This window comes from Saccostrea echinata, unplaced genomic scaffold (genome assembly GCF_033153115.1).
Source record: "Saccostrea echinata isolate AGI-Se365-2 ecotype Australia unplaced genomic scaffold, CSIRO_AGI_Sech_v1 ptg000051l, whole genome shotgun sequence".
In the NCBI taxonomy this organism is placed as follows: domain Eukaryota; kingdom Metazoa; phylum Mollusca; class Bivalvia; order Ostreida; family Ostreidae; genus Saccostrea; species Saccostrea echinata.
Genome location: NW_026889800.1, coordinates 5,547,119 through 5,565,673, shown reverse-complemented (window position 1 = coordinate 5,565,673; position 18,555 = coordinate 5,547,119).

Here is an 18,555-nt window from a genome sequence, read left to right as displayed (position 1 = left end):
GTGGTGATGGTAGAGTCCACGTTTTCTAGGGGGGCCAAAGTCATTTTCATTTACTTCATTACATACTTCTTTTAGTAACCCTGCAAATTCCGGGGGTGTCCGGAACCCCCCTCCCCCCCCCCTCGAACCCCCTCTAGATCTGCGCATGCTCTAGAGCAGAAGCTCAAACCACTGTGCCACACGTGCGATTTCTCTATATGTAAATTCAAACGTTCACTTAAGAATTGTTTATTCAAATATTGTATAAAGGAATGGAATTCACAACTTATATAACATTCTGACGAAAAGCTAAGTTGCTATAGCACTTTTAAACGAACTTTTGGTCAGGAAAAATACCTTAAAATACTGGACAAAATTTCAGCAGAGGAGAAAATCTAACATGTTTTCGCATATCGTCATTTGCTTTTCACATACCAAATTTTGAATCATTAATGTTGTGTATAATTAGAAAGGCTGTAATAAAGGCAGGCCTCTAAGTAGCCTCTAAAATTTAGGCGCAAGCTGGCGCCTTATCAAAAAACTTTAGTCGCCAATGCAAATTTTTAGTCGCAATGCAATTTTTCTGAGGCGATAACTTTAAAAGTAAATAGAATATAGGGACCCATGACGTGCCTAAGAAAACATGACATGTCCATTGCTAAAAATAACTTTCTTCAAGTTTTAAATTTGTTTTCGTTTTTTCAGAAGAAATGTTAAAAATGTGAAAATTTTCGGAATTCTACGATCGCCAAGTCAATTTAAAATGGTTGCCAATTTGGCGACTTATTGAAAAAATTTAGGCGCCATGGCGACTAAATTAGTCGCCAATTAGAGCCCTGAAATATTACATAATTTGAATTTCATTGAAACCGTCTTTAAAATCAAATCCCATCAGTACTTTCAGCACTTTGATTTGTAGACATCGCCTTTGGTTTTTATAAGGTTCTGAATCGTTTGCGGACTTCCTTGATTTGGCTGCTCGCTGCAAGGACAATTTAAATCCCGCCCACTGACCTCCCTCATTTTCTGTCAGAAACTCTAGATGCTTATGTTCTTAGGTGGCAACATTATTTATCCCCACCTTTGCGAATCTATGTCATTTTTTCAAACATATGAAATGATTCTTTTTCGAAATGCTAATAACATACTATTCAATATTTTGAGAAATATACTTTTGTGAATAAATGAACTTTTCATACAATATGGGTCTTGGGTCTATTTTACGCAAAACAAGCTCAGGCTCTGGCTTTTTATAATTTAGAAGTTCATTGGTTGATATAAATAAAGAACAGTGTTGTCTGGTAAGTTTCCCAGTTTTGTGTGGTGGTACGGTCATAGAAAGTCCTCCGCGTGGCGCAGTTTCATACAATATGGGTCTTGGGTCTATTTTACGCAAAACAAGCTCAGGCTCTGGCTTTTTATAATTTAGAAGTTCATTGGTTGATATAAATAAAGAACAGTGTTGTCTGGTAAGTTTCCCAATTTTGTGTGGTGGTACGGTCATAGAAAGTCCTCCGCGTAGCGCAGTGGTCAGAGTGTTTGCTATAGAGTCGCGAAGTAAGAAGTTGATCCTTACGTCGCGAGTTCGATCCTTTAAAGGAGTATGTAGACCAGTCCTTCGGATGAGACCGTTTAAATTGAATCGAGGTCCAATGTCGCAGTAGTTGCTGGCACGAAAAAGATCCCTCACTGCTCAATGGCCCAGAATGTCAATTATAGGTCTAAATTTGCAGTTATCCACCGGCAAGTGGTGGTGTCTTCATATGAGTGAAAGATTTTCTTGAAACTATGGCGATGAAGCTTAACACAGACATTTTGTTTCTAAGGCAGTATTTCTTTATAATAAAATGAAAAACCAGAGATGCATTTGTTGATTCAATCATAATAAAGAGCAGGAAAGACATAGAAGAGTGTGTATATTTGTGATAAATATACATAATATGGAAAACCGAAACCTTTTCTAACAATGCATATAAGTTAAATCTTAATTCATAACTCTATTATATTGTCTTAATTCTGTACTTACGAGGACTGTTCGGAAAGTATCGATACGTTCTCTTTAATCCCCATCCATCAAGCATCTCGTTTTTTACAAATTGTACAATGAACAAACGCTAACAATAAAAAAGAGAAATATTCTACATGCTCTTCAAAATAGTATATTTAATGTAACTATGGTAGGGTAACCCTGCACAGACACGACATTACACGCTGAAATCTATAACAAAGCACTGTGAAGTAAAATACGCAAAATAAATGAATTTTGATGTCAACGTGTGGCATGTTAGGACTCCCGTTCAGACCTGGACCTGCTAAAAAATCAAGTGTGAAGAAAAGAACGAGGGCGCTTTTGATTGGTATTTGGCAGGAATCTGGGCGCTTTTTAAAAGTGAACATTCCATTGTTCTGTCACATGTTTTAGCATTTTTTAGATGAACGGTTCCTGTGAAATAGCAAAGGGAAATATTTTCCCGACATTTTGTTTTTATTTGCTAAAAAATAACTTTTTTCTAAAAATTTAATAGCTCTGGGTCATCTTTCCATGATTTTCAAACGTTATTTGTATGCAGTGTAATTCAAATGAACAAACAATAATTTGTTTTAAAAAAAAATGGAGAGAAGACCTAGAGACCAGTAAAAATGGTGGGGTTTTTTTTCAAACAAAATTCTGATGTGTTAAGTCGGTGCTTCATTGTCATTTTAAAATCCAGGTTGTATGTGTAGCAATGAGAGCTCAGTAGTATGCATTACCCATACAGTGCGATGGAGTAGAAAAGTTTTTGGTTCGATCCTCGCATGGAGCGATATTTTTTCTTTAATGAAAACAATCAATTTTTTTTGTCATTTTAATTTTTTTGTACTGATTTTTTTTAAAAACGGATAAGTTCTGTTTCTGTTGCATCGAGAGTGAAAGCAATTCTTCCAGTCTATTGACTCTTTAATATACACATGTACTTGTATTACATTTAACTATACCCTTATTATTTTGTAGGTGTTTATTATTAATGTGAAGCATTACCATGTTATAGTTTGATTATCAAGATAAGCGGACCTAAGTATTACAATTACACATGTTATTTCAAACTAAATTTAACTTTATCCTATGTTCGGAAATTTGTAAAGCCTCTCCAGCTGTGGTCAGCCGACCAAATCGTAGACATTTAAACTATAAATGTTTCGTACACATGATTCCTGCAGATCACACGCCAAATACGCCCATCTTTTTCTGGTTTGAGCGTTAGCTTTTCATTGGCATGAACGTTTTCTAACAAATTATTCAAGCTGGGTGAAAGTAATGGAGCTAAACAACCATTACTTATTACGGAAGAACTAAACTTAGGCGTGCAAATTGACGTGCATTACATTGTAGGAGATAATTCATGTCAATTTGATATTTGAGTAGCAACAACACACAAATTTTAAACGCAACCCTTAAGAATGGATAAAAATTGTGCTCGATGGATCCTAGAAAGACTGAATAAGAAATGCGTCCGTTGGACAGCATATGTAATTAGAAAAAGAAAAACTGTGAAAAATAAAGAATAAAGTTGGAGGTTTTAGCATGCTGGTAAAAATCCCCACATGTATCGAATGTTCAAGGTGAAAAATGTTGTCCTTTTCGAAATGAAAAAAAAAAATCAATTTATGTTCATCAGACATTTTTTAATGGTTGCTTTGTTTATAAATTATCTTCACATAGATTTTGTATACACTTGCTTATCGGATTAGAAGCTACGTAAAACACAAAATTACCCTGATTTTATTCCGTACTTAATGTTTTTTGGAATGACCCTCAACTGAACTCCTTTGAACTAGGTTTACTCAGCTTTATTTAAAAATAATTATATCACGTAAATTGCTTATTTAGACATGTAAATGTGCATTGGGAAAATGTTAACCTTCATTTATTAGGTACCATAAATATTTTCCATGGAGAATGTACATGCAGTTTGGCTTTTTGGAGTATACTTAATTTCAATATTCGCCGGAAACACATGGCCCTTTACTGTACGTATTCATGTTATGTATTCTATTCCCATATCTAATGACAACATAACATTTAACTTATATCATAGCTTAGAGCCATTCTCAACTTGATAACCTTCAAGAGAACATTACTCATTTTTCTGATTATCTGCATTTGTTTCAGTTAATGATATATCGATATATTCAATACATTGACATAGTGGAAGTGAGTATGAATCATAAAAAGTCCTCTTTATGAGAAAAAATTCAGCAACCTTTGTGACATTTTTTAAGAAGGCTTTTGTTAAAGAAAAATTTTTGCAGAAAGAAAATTGTTCGTGCTGTTACACTAATTATGTTCCCCAAACGAAGTTTGGGAACATATTGTTAAGGTCTTCCGTCTCCAACGGAAGACCTTATTGTTTTCGTTCGGTTTCTTTTTCCCTATTATTATTATTATTATTAGGGTCTTCCGAGCTTCCTTCGGAAGACCCTACTGTTATTCTACTGTTTCTTATTATTATTTTTTTTTTTCCCCGCCGATTTTCAGCAGGCGATTTCTCGGAGACCTTTTGTCCGATTGCTATGAAACTTTCAGGGTAGATACAATGTATTATTGCCTAAAAACGGTTTTTTCAAATTTTTGATATATACCCCCGTTCATGAGTTATTGCCCTTTAATCGATATTTGGAGGGTCTCTTGTCCAGTAGAATTCTCAATAACGACACATGATATTTGCATGAAAACTGGAGAACTTGTAACTAATACATTGCAGATGCGCAGAACATTAAAATTGTAGGCTAATTTTTTTAAGTTCGGAAGCTATGTGACGGCAAGTTTTAAGAATTATTTTTCCATGAAATTTTGCTGCTTTTTGTTTAATAACTTTTAAACTGATAAAAATTTGGTAAAACATATAGAATAAAAGTTGTGTGTAATTACGAGAGCTTTCAGATAACATCAAGAAAAAGGGGCTGGCCCCTATATTCAGGGGACAGCAGGTCATAAAAGTATTTTTTGGATAGCTAAAAATATTAAAATATTATGAAAAAGTTTGAATGACATAATTTCTAACATATTAAATCTTGTCATGTGGTATAAAGAGAAACAAGCTCCGTGCTATATTTTATTCTATTTTATATAATAATTATTCGAGAATCATACAGGAACAAGTTGTCTACAAACCAGCCACGCCTTTTAGGGCATCGTAACACATGCTTTGTACGGTTTTAGATAGTTGCTGTGTTTTAAATAAATTGTTTTGATTCGATTTCTCTGTTTTCTGTTATTTAAACCGTTTATAAATGCAAGTTATTTACACAAGTAAAGGTAAATCAACATTTACAAATGCATCCGTATAGAAAGAGTCTTAATCGGGGCCTCTTGTTTGTAACCTGGATGTAAACAATCACGAGTGGCATTGTGGGAAGAAGACACTAAAGACCCGATATATGAAAAACGTGATTTGATCTGATGCTTTGTAACAAGCGGCAAATATTTTTTTAAAAAAGTGTAGTTTAGTATAGCATAATGCTTTATAATCAATGATTTTTAAAAATAAATCACGTATAACACTCAATCTGATTATTTTATTTTTTGAAAAATTATCAGGTCGAATATCAGGTTCTTTAGTATATCAAGTCTTTAGTACGTCCCCGGAAGTAGCCATGCAAGTCGAAATTACAGACAGAAAATGAGAAGAAAATATGTGAAGTTGACAGTTGTACATTTTCTTAACGTACGGGCCGTATGTAGACATGCACGTTTAATCAACATCTACGAAGCACATAAAATCCTTGGTTGCGTACAGGGAGCATTAGTTTTAAAGGGATATATATATTCTTGCGCAAATTGTTTACGAGGAAATTCTGACGATCACATTAACAGCGATGAACAGTCTTGTGTCGGAGTTTTCTGTGATAAATGTAGCGAGTGATGAAAGAGTTCACGGTGACATTTTAATATATGATTGGCGTGGACCATGGAAGTGAAGGTTAGAATTTTTCTTATCTAAAATTTAACAGCTGCTTACAGCACTGATGTTTACATGTATATGCCAGCAAATGTATAAATGTACGCACAAACACTGATGTATGTTATCTATTTTATGGTTCAGTCTCTGTTAGCCCTGACGTGACATTGTCAAATCCCCATTGCTTTACCTTATATTCAAATGCACGAGAGCATGTAATTTCACCAAGACTTATTTTTTTTTATAAACAAAAAAATGCCAAAATTCAACAATACACTATCTAACATACTACATGTATAAACATGATAATTATTGTTATATATTCTTCAACAAGTATGAATAGCTGTTATAACTAGGGCCTTAATTAATATTATAATTTTATAATATTAATATTAAAAATATTATAATTTTAAAAATTTGTTCTTATATAAATCTATACCAGTGTACACTCAAAATGTCTAACATTTCCAAGGTTTTATGAGCAATCATAAAAAAATCTATGTTGAACCGCAAAGTGAGATATTGAACCTGACGATGAGATCATTGGACTGCTTACATATTACAGTATGCGTGGGATTAGTTAAATCTCATTTGCCTTCGTTGGTGTTCGAAAGTTACGGAATTGACAGAGTTTTACCTCAGTGCTGGTAAAGGAAATTTGCATCACGGAAGCCACTACAAAATACATGTATGTCAAACAAAAAAAGAAAGTAAAAGATATAACAAAACATTTATTGACCGTGTTCTCGGGGTAAAATGCAATTTGCTGACCCCTTGAACCAAACTGTTTCCCTTCGGCCTAATGGCCTCAGGCAAACAGTTTGGTTCTTGGGTCCTACAAAACACATGTTGCCCTCGAACCCAGTTAGTAAATGTGTATTATTATTGGAAAATCTCAAAAATGTCACTCAGTTAAATTGCAAAAGAAATTTGGAAATATATTTATACATAAAAGTTTGAATTATTTGTGATAAGACTGCAGGATTGATTTGTGTTTTGTTTATTGCCCCTTCAAATTTTTTTTAGTCATATTATTATGCCACCACTTGCTGGTTGAGGCCTGCAAATATAGACCTGTACTTGACACTTATGGCCTTTGGGAAGTGAGGGATCTTTTTCATGCCAGCACCTTCTGTGACACAGAACCTCGGTTCATACGGATCCATCTGAGGAACCTATCTCCACATCCAGCTGTGGGATTCGAACCTGCAACGTAAGGATCAGCTTCTTACTGACACTTTGATTGTATGTTGTTTTACATCTTACTTGAGAATTTTTCTCTCGCGTATAGAGACATTACCACATACTGGTGAAGGGCTTCAAACATAGATGTTAGTACTTGGCACTAAGGCCCATTGAGCAGTGAGGGTTCTTTATTGTCCCAACATCTACTGTACGGTTTTTAAGGTCTCATCTGAAAAACCTTTGACTTTCATTCTAATGCTTGGCGCTTGGTGAAGGAACCTTCATTACCTGTATGTTTATGTCTTAGGTTTGACACAGCAAATGAGAATCAAGCCCAGGCCTCCTGATTACAAAATGAATACCCTACAACTAGGCTACCATTACAGATAATGAACTGATTAATTACCATGTAAAACATTGTTTAGTAAAAAATTAGTTCTTGAAATTAGAATATAGAATTTTTTATGATTTGGGTATGTAAACTTAGAGTGGTATTTGGGTTATACAGTAAAACACGCTTACTGCGAACAGACTTAAATAAGGAATTGAAGTGTATAGTGAAGTGATTTTCATTCCCTGTGGTTTTAAAACATACTGAAAACTAAACTAAAAAATGAATACATTTATAATGAATCAAAATTATTTGTCCCTGGCACTTATAAGCATGTTTTACTGTAATGACAGAATAATTGGGATTTGTTTTCACAGTGGCTGTATATTGTGAATAATTTAATAAGTCGATAGCAACTTTTCAGTTTTAAACTAATCTCATTCAAGCAGATGCTTGTCTGTCTCCGTAAACTTCAACGAGCAGGAGTTTATGGAGACAGTCGAGCATCTGCTTGAATGAGACTAGTTTTACACATGCTATCTACATGATCTTAGTGGTAATTTTTAAAAAAAAAATATTTATACTGGTATATTATTTAAAAAGTACATATTATACAAAAAATACCGACTAACCGGTTATGAAAATCATAACCCGTCATCCCATACTAAACCGGTTACTATATTTCTGACTGATTAGATGGTTACCCAGTTGACCATTGCCATCCCTAATAAATTTCTTACATGTATAAGTTATGAGCATTTCCTTTGTGAAATCATGAAAAAAAAACTCCTAATTAATCCCTATTTATATTATATTTTGTAATTACATCCTCAAAATTGACTGCATGTAAACATCTATTTAATAGAGTACTTTTTACAAATAATACACGGAAAATGTGACAGTATCTTTGAACTCTGTTTGATGGTTTCATTAGGGGTGTCAATGAATATTCGAGTACTCGACTATCATTCAATTATATTGACTATCGACTAAAATTTGTTAAGTCGGTTGTTCGTTTAAAATTTGCTACTCTTAAATTCAATGTAAAACGAGAGGCCCATGGGCCACATCGCTCACCTGAGCACATTGGCTAGGAAAAAAAAAAGCAAAAATCAGTACAGTATTTAAAAGTTTACAAGGAGGGGGGTGTTGAATTTTAAACTACTTGATGATGCTTTCATATCAATATAACAAATGGCTTTGTTGTTCTTGAGCAGCAGATTTTTTTTCCCATATATTCATTTGTAAAAATTTGATCCCCCATTGTGGCCCCACCCTACCCCCGGGGGCCCTCATTTGAACAAATTTCATTCTACACTACCCAAAGATGCCTCCATATCAATTTGACTAATCATGGCTTTTCTGTTCTTGAGAAAAAGACTTATATATTCCTCTGTAAACTTTGATCACCTATTGTGGACCCAACCTATCCCCGGGGTAATGATTTGAACAAACTTGAATCTTCACTATCTGAGGATGCTTCCATATAAATATGACCAATCATGGCTTTACTGTTCTTAAGAAGGAGATTTTTAAAGATATTTTCCTATATATTTCTATGTAAAACTTGGATCCCCCATTGTGACCCCACCCTACCCCTGAAGGTCATGATTTGAACAAACTTGAATCTACACTACCTGAGGATGCTTCCATAAAAATATGAACAATCATGGCTTTGCTGTTCTTAAGAAGAAGATTTTTAAAGATATTTTCCTATATATTTCTATGTAAAACTTTGATCCCCCATTGTGGCCCCACCCTACCCCTGGGGGTCATGATTTGAACAAACTTGAATCTACACTACCTGAGGATGCTTCCATATAAATATGACCAATCTTGGCTTTACTGTTCTTAACATGCTTAAGAAGAAGATTTTTAAAGATATTTTCCTATATATATCTATGTAAAACTTGGATCCCCCATTGTGGCCCCACCCTACCCCCGGGGGTCATGATTTGAACAAATTTGAATCTACACCACCTGAGGACGTTTCCACATAAGTTTCATCTTTCCTGGCCCAGTGGTTCTTGAGAAGAAGATTTTTAAATGATGCCATTATTTTTTCACCAATTCCTAATTATCTCCCCTTGAATCAGAAAAGCTCACTTGAGCCTATGGCTCAGGTGAGCTAAAAAAATTGGATCTGCTCAGTTCATTTATTAAGTATCAGTGTTCAAACTCAGGGAAAGGCTTAACCAGTCTTTGTTAATTGTTCAAAGGAATTTTGTTGTTCGACAAACATGCATTGGCATACTTTAAAAGATGTCACATATATTTTATCAAATTTTGATGCAATCACTTAGTATTAATTAAAATTAAAGGGGCTCAGTTATTGCGATATCACTGAAATTACAAATTATAAACTTACTCTTTTTTACATGTATTTTCACTAAATATCATTATTTTGAGAAAAGAATGAGTCAGTATGCAAATATATCAGTTAACAGAACCACATTTATTCAAAGAATTGCTGTGCTTTAATTTTTTTTCAAATTAGACCCATCTTACTATTGATAATTACATAAAAAAAATACCCCCCTCCCCTTCATTTTCCCCCTCATTTGTCTTCTATAATGTGATAGAACTTAAACTTTTCATTATTTTCATATAGATTATATATTTTTCTTCAAATTATAACAAAACAGATGGTCTTTTTGCATATTTAATGAACAAAATATCAGAAATACGTACATTTTCATGTAATTATTGGATTCTACTAAACACCTGAAATTTACTCACAAATGCCAAGTAAGGACAGGACAATCACTTTAATTATTCAGGGGAATCAAATGCATGTATTTGATCACTCAGATACATTGAAATTGAATGGAAATATACTCAGAAAAAGGACAGTCAGTAAAATCAGATTTCCACGGTATATTTTCTATAGAATCAGGTAATGGTTGGAGGGGTAGGGTAGATAACTGCAATTTTCAGGACACTTCTTCTTGAACCTTTGATGCAAGAGGGGTTTTTGTATATTACAGTAAATATCCTGAAAAATAGATTAGGTTTTCTTTTTGCAAACAAGCTATAGATGTATAAATTCAAGCAATTAAGAGGTAAAATGGGATTTCTCAAAACATCAAAAATAGGAAAGTATGTGTTTCATGTGAGTACATTTCATGAAGGCATGCAATTCTTATTGAATTTTTTATATGTAGCTGCATTTGAAATTGATCAAAGTTACCATTAAACACTGTTTTGATAAGAAATAGATTCTTTTGGATTGTAGGAGTTGGTCATTTTTGAAGTAACACAAAGAATATGGGGTTAAGGTGGTTGACCGACAATTGGTGGGGTCACTTATTTGCCTCTAACTTTTTTATTTTTCATTGAAATAAGACATATTTAGTATATTTTTTCTCATAATTGATTGCATTTTCTAAATATGGAAAGTTATTTTAATTAAAAAGCAAACTTTGAAAGTTAAAGGTGGCAGGGGATAGTTTCGTACTAAAGACCCGGTCAAATATCTTAAAAAATTGAGATATCCCCTGTTTGATGTGATATTTTATGTAGAAAAATGATTAGAATAATTATGGGACACATTTGCAGTGTAGCAGAGTGCTTGCTGAAATAAATGATGTGCAACATGTAGGTGTCACTATGAGGCTTATCATATACAGAGTTGTAAATGCGAACCTAAGACACGTCAGTTGCAGAGAAAATTCAGCTGAAAAGCAGTAGGCCTTAGAAGAAGGTGTGTATCTCAGAGGGAAGATGAATGGCCCCATATCAATTGGTGAATTTTCGTTAGGGCATGCATTGATTTAGGGACTACTGGGTGTTTTATCCTGCTCGCTCGGGCCTGGGGATGGGTTGTATGGGTGCGACTGAGGCCCAAATCTTGGAAAAACAAGCCAAAATTTGGGGAGACCCCAGGTGCATTTTTGGTACATGTTCACTCTACTAGGCAGATTACATGTAATTTGTTGACATAATTTGTGAGCCATGGGCATATGAAGTGTAATTAATTAGCCCCTGGAGAACTGTCCCCATGTACATGTTTTTATTGATCACATGTATATGTGTACCCCCTCAGCACATGTTTGGCATTAAAAAAACTATCCTCTGCCACCTCAGCCAAGTTGGATTTCTTCATTATTAGATAATTCATACCACTATTGTTCTTGATGCAAGTAATTAGTTAATCCATACCAAGAATAGTCTTGATTAGTTATAACAATTGTTTGTTAAAGTAATGCAAAGACAAAAACAAAGCTTTTTGACAATGCTTTTTAAGTGATTGGGCTTTCTGGGAGATTCCCAATTTAGCCTACTTGATGCTGAAATTCCCAATTCTGAGGGCCCCAGCCCCCAGTCCCAAAGTACTGAAAAAAAAACACTGGCAGTAAATATTATATTTGAAATCAAATACATTTGATACATATATTTATTACTACGAAAATGTTAATGATTCAATAATTTGTTGTATAATGGTTTAAATATTGTACAGGCTAGCAGTCTCTTAAAGACAAAAAGGAAAATGACATGAAAAATTGATTTAAATTTCAACGAGTACTCAACTTTCATTTGACTAAAGCCTCTGACTGTGCGACTTAGCTGTCCGAGTAAAATGTACAGGTTTTTTTTTATTTTAAATGAGAAATTTCAATTTCTTTTGGATAGGTGTGACTGCCATCTGATAACTGAAATTTGATACCAAGCATGACCATATTTACCAGAAGAGCATCTGTTTGGAGATGACGAAGAATAAGCAGCATAGTGAAATTTAAACAGTCACACAAGGATAAAAGTCCTTCCATCTAGGATTATGGACACATCAGGCCTTAATACATTAAGAACTTGTAATATATGTATTTTTACAAAAACATTTAGAGAGAACTGCTATTTTGGCATGTACAGCAACAAATGTTAACATATGTGCATATTTCAAATGACTTCAGTGCTAAGGGCATGTACATGAACGAGGATTGTTAGAAAAGTTTGCGGACACATTGATTTAAGGAAAATTTACTGTGCACTTTGAAAAATGACCTGTCTGAAGAAATAATTTTTTAATAGCTCGTTGCTCTCCAAGACTTTCAATGACATTGCAATTCTCAACTTTGTGTTTTCGCATTGATCATCTATAATTAGCGATGAAACAGTCATAACCCCTCTAATTTAATTCAAAATTTTGCAACACACCCTCTTTGAATATTGTAGCGACATGTAAAATATCATTAATTTTTTTGCACTACAACAGTGCAATTTTTTATTTCAAGAAATTGGTCTGATTTCAATATAGCTTTGATTACAAATAGACAACTCTAAGATACATAATTCTTTTTATCTTTTTAGCTCTTGTGAGCCAAAGGCTCAAAGAGCTAATGCTATGGCCATTTGTGCGGTGTACGTAAACTTTTTAGCTCACCTGAGCTGAAAGCTTAGTGAGCTTTTCTGATCACCAGTTGTCAGTCGTCTGTCCGTCTGTCTGTCCATCCGTCTGTAAACTTTTCATATTTTTGTCTTCTTCTCAAGAACCACTGAGCCAAATTTAACCAAAGTTGGTACACAGCATCCTTGGGTGGAGGGGAGTTTGTTAAAATGAAGGACCAACCCCCTTTACAAGGGGAGATAATCAAGAGAAGACTAAAATAGGGTGGGGTCATTAAAAAATCTTCTCAAGAACCACAGGGCCAGAAAAGCTGAAAGTCATGTGGAAGCATCCTAGGGTAGTGTAGATTCTAAATTCTTCAAATCATGGCCTCCAGGGGTAGGGCGGGGCCACAATAGGGAATCAAAGTTTTACATTGAAATATATAGGCAAAATCTTTAAAAATCTTCTTCTCAAGAACCACTGGGCCAGAAAAACTGAAACATATGTGGAATCATCCTGGGGTAGTGTAGATTCTAATTTTTCAAATCATGGCCCCCGGGGGTAGGGTGGGGCTGCAATAAGTATTACAAGGGAGGGCGGGTCTGGTGAAGAACAGCAGGGCCAAAGTAACTCAGGTGAGCGTTGTGGCCCATGGGCCTCTTGTTAGAATATGGGCCATAACTCAAGAACCCCTTGGCCATTTATTGTCAAATTTGTCACAGTGTATCCATGGCCCAAGGGCTCCCGTTTATAGTAAACTTAGGGTTGTGACCCTTAAACAAGGGGAGATAATTAGGTAAATAAAACCAAAAGTACTGGTTGCTAAAAAATCGTCTTCTCAAGAATCACTGGGCAGATTATCACCAAACTTTCACAAAAGGATGAGAATATATTGTAGATTAAAATTTGCACAGGGAATCACTCTGGGACAAGGGCTTGGTCTCAAGGTCACTTCAAAGTTGACCAAAAATTACATTTATTAAAATGTTGATATTTTGCTTACTATAAGGACTAGGATCATCAAATCTTGTCAGTTGATGCATCTAAGGACCTCGTATCATGTTGACTCAAAAGTAGTTCATGGTTACCTACTTTTTAAATTTTGCAGCCATTCTTTTTCAAAATGATTTAGAGGCATATTTTGAACAGTTTCAGGCGTATTATCATCAAACTTTTTCAGTTGACAAATGGCAGAATGAGACCACTATTCTTTAAATTTGCTTGTTGTGTCTTAGGCTCATAATTCACATTATATCTACTGCAATCAACTTCAATGGATTCAAATATTTTAATGAATTCTTATTAAAAAAATTTACTTGAATATATGTGTAATATACATGTACATGTAAAAGATTATTTTAACATGTTACGAAAATTTAAATATATGTGTCTTTTTCCCCCCTTGTAAAACATTTGAATAAATGAACCCAAGAAGTACAGTAAAACCATTTTTTCTCAATTTCAACTGGACCAAGATCATCAAGATATCCAATGACTCCAGATAACCATGCAGGGTAAAAAACTTAAAGAATAAGGGGTTGGGAGTACCAACTCACTTCACCATATAAATGGTACATGTATTTAGATATCGGTTTTTGAGATAATGAAGTTTAACTTTTAAGTTAAAGGCTAAAAAAGATGTTATGTTAAAATTTTCCACAAGTGACACTGTGTCTTACTGAAATCATCCCTGTGCATTTCTTGTAAGAGTATTTTTCTACTTACTGATTGTCAAAGAATGGATATCCTCAATCAGTAACACATTTGGATTACCTACTATGTAGTTATGCTGTGTAAATGTTTTGTCAAGCAATTATTATGACAGTGATGTAGCAAAACACTGATGATTCTGTAGTATGACACGTGTTACTAACATGATTGCATCAAAGATGTTAGATGAATAGAAAAGTCTAGAAATTAAAAATCAAAAGTCAAAGTTCAAGAAATGAGGGTCTGGGAGTATTAGTGTTTTGGATACAATTTCAGGAGTACTTTGTAGAGAGTACAGTTGAATTATATATCCTCATGCTCGATCCAGATTCAGAGTTCAGGAGATGAGGTCTCTTGATATTTGGGTCAAAGAAGAAAGAGAATGTTAGCAAAGTTGACAATCTAAACAGAAACATGTAACCTTTAGGTGGAAATTAAACAAATATTTATCCTTTTATTACGACGTCAACTTACAAGCTAAGAAGGAAGACCCACTCGTTGCTTTGCAACGAGATTTGCTCTAGTTAAGGTCTTCCGTCTCCAACGGAAGACCTTATTGTTTTCGTTCGGTTTCTTTTTCCCTATTATTAGGGTCTTCCGTCTTCTGCGGAAGACCCTTCTATTATTCTATTGTTGATTTTTCACTTTTCTTTTTAGGGTCTTCCGTCTCCAACGGAAGACCCTTCTATTATTGTATTGTTTCTTTTTCACTTTTATTATTATTAGGGTCTTCCGTCTTCAGCGGAAGACCCTTCTATTATTCTTCGGTTTCTTTTTTACCTTTATTATTAAGGTCTTCCGTCTCCAACGGAAGACCTTATTGTTTTCGTTCGGTTTCTTTTTCCCTATTATTATTATTATTATTATTATTATTATTCTTACCGATTTTGTGCACGCAAGTTCTCGGTAACGTCTCGGCCGATTTTCATGAAACTTTCAGATCTGATAGGTATTGATCTGAACCTTATTGGAAATTTTGTTCGTTGATGACGTCACTTTCCATCTCGAGATATTTAGGATTTTCTGATTTTCAGAGGGTCGGCTTGTCCTGGAAACTCCTCCGAAACGACATAAGATATTGATTCAAGATTTTCAGTGAATGTAGGGGAAGATTTGTAGATTTGCAGGCAGGTGTCCAAATCTCTCTAGCGCAAAAGGCGCCGAAGCTCGGTAGGGCTCAAAAAATGTCTCAGAAATATCTCACAAAATTTTACACCTTTTCTTTCATATCTTCATACATATTAAGAATTTGTTAAAACATATAGAAGAAAAGTTGTGCAGAATGAGACGACCTTTCATTTGATATCAAGAAAAACGGGCTGACCCCTCAAATTAGGGGCTGAGAGGGGCCAAAAGTCTTACATCTATATCTCTTGAACGATCAATAATTTGTAATACATTACTGAAGCAAAGATGTTTATCTTAACGATTTACAACAATATATGATAAGATTCTGATCATATGTTACGTAATAAGGGGTCACAAGGGGCCAGAATGCTACATCTTTGACGCTTTATATCTCGAAAAGGGAGAACATTTTGATAAGCAATACTGAACAAAAGATGGTCAGAATAATGTTCTAAACAATATGCACTCTTTCAATTTTTGTCAAACGGTCCCATTAAGGACCTGGAGGGGTGGCCCCTAAATATTTCCATTTAGCATATCTCCACAACGAAAAGAAATCTCTGAATAGTTGTTGAACAAAAAGTCTTCAAAATCACAAGACCTTTCAATTGATATCAAGAAAAAGGGGTTGACCCCTCAAATTAGGGGCTGAGAGGGGCCAAAAGACTTTCATCTATATCTCTTTAACGATCAATAATTTGTAAAACATTACTGAAGCAAAAATGTTTATCTTAACGATTTACAACAATATATGATAAGATTCTGATCATATGTTACGTAATAAGGGATCACAAGGGGCCAGAATGCTAAATCTTTGATGCTTTATATCTCGAAAAGGGAGAACATTTTGATAAGCAATACTGAACAAAAGATGGTCAGAATAATGTTCTAAACAATATGCACTCTTTCAATTTTTGTCAAACGGTCCCATTAAGGACCTGGAGGGGTGGCCCCTAAATATTTCCATTTAGCATATCTCCACAACGAAAAGAAATCTCTGAATAGTTGTTGAACAAAAAGTCTTCAAAATCACAAGACCTTTCATTTGATATCAAGAAAAAGGGGTTGACCCTTCAAATTAGGGACTGAGAGGGGCCAAAAGACTTTCATCTATATCTCTTTAACGATCAATAATTTGTAAAACATTACTGAAGCAAAAATGTTTATCTTAACGATTTACAAAAATATATGATAAGATTCTGATCATATGTTACGTAATAAGGGGTCACAAGGGGCCAGAATGCTAAATCTTTGATGCTTTATATCTCGAAAAGGGAGAACATTTTGATAAGCAATACTGAACAAAAGATGGTCAGAATAATGTTGTAAACAATATGCACCCTTTCAATTTTTGTCAAACGGTCCCATTAAGGACTTGGAGGGGTGGCCCCTAAATATTTCCATTTAGCATATCTCCACAACGAAAAGAAATCTCTGAATAGTTGTTGAACAAAAAGTCTTCAAAATCACAAGACCTTTCATTTGATATCAAGAAAAAGGGGTTGACCCTTCAAATTAGGGGCTGAGAGGGGCCAAAAGACTTTCATCTCTATCTCTTTAACGATCAATAATTTGTAAAACATTACTGAAGCAAAAATGTTTATCTTAACGATTTAAAACAATATATGATAAGATTCTGATCATATGTTACGTAATAAGGGGTCACAAGGGGGCAGAATGCTAAATCTTTGATGCTTTATATCTGAAAAGGGAGAATATTTTGATAAGCAATACTGAACAAAAGATGGTCAGAATAATGTTCTAAACAATATGCACCCTTTCAGTTTTTGTCAAATGGCCCCATTAAGGACTTGGAGGGGTGGCACCTAAATATTTCCATTCAGCATATCTCCACAACGAAAAGAAATCTCTGAATATTTCTTGAACAAAACGTTTCAAAATCACAAGACCCTTCATTTGATATCAAGAAAAAGGGGGTGACCCCTGAAACTAGGGGCTCAGAGGGGCCAAAAGCATGTCATCTACAGCTCTTTGATAATGTTATATCAATCAAAAGAATGAAATCTAATTAGGGAAATCTATATATTATCATCTTTTAACAAAGATCATAGTCAAAATCATATCTCATCTTATCGAAAAATCGGACGGAAGACCTACTCGTTGCTCGCAACGAGATCTCATCTAGTTAGGGTCTTCCGTCTCCAACGGAAGACCCTTCTATTATTGTATTGTTTCTTTTTCACTTTTATTATTATTATTATTATTCCACTTTTTCTTTACAATTTTTGTGCAGAAGATATCTCGCAAACGGTACGATCGATTTTCATGAAATTTTCAGGGGTAATGCCTTTTGATCTGAAGATGATCCTTTTTTGTTCAAATCCTTAAAATTCACTTCCGGTCAGAAGTTATCGCCCTTTAATCGATTTTCAGATAACCATTTTGTCGACACAAAAACTAAAAAACGGCAAAAGCTAGAGCGCTGAAATTTTCAGCGATTATAGACGACATGTTGAAGTTTTGCACCTGGGTTTTCTAATTTTCCGGAAATACCTAGTATGGAAGCTCGGTAGGGGTCGAAATTTAGGACATGAATCAGGAGTGAATTTTCGAGACATTTTTTATCATATCTCTAAAACTATGGAGATTTTCTAAAAACATATTGAATAGAAATTGTGTAGAATTACAAGATCTTTTATATGATATCAAGAAAAAAGGGCTGACTCATCACATTAGGGGCCGAGAGGGGCCGAAAGTCTTTAGTCAATAGCTCTTTAACAATCAAAATTTTGTAATGCATTACAGAAGCAAAAATGTTTATCTCAACAATTTACAACTATATATTATAATATCAACATCATTTGTTACATAATTAGGGGCCATTAGGGGCCAGAATGCAAAATCTTTGACGCTTTGTACGTCAAAAGTGGGAAATATTTTGATAAGCAATATTGAACAAAAGATGTTCAAAATAATGTTCTAAACAATATGCAACG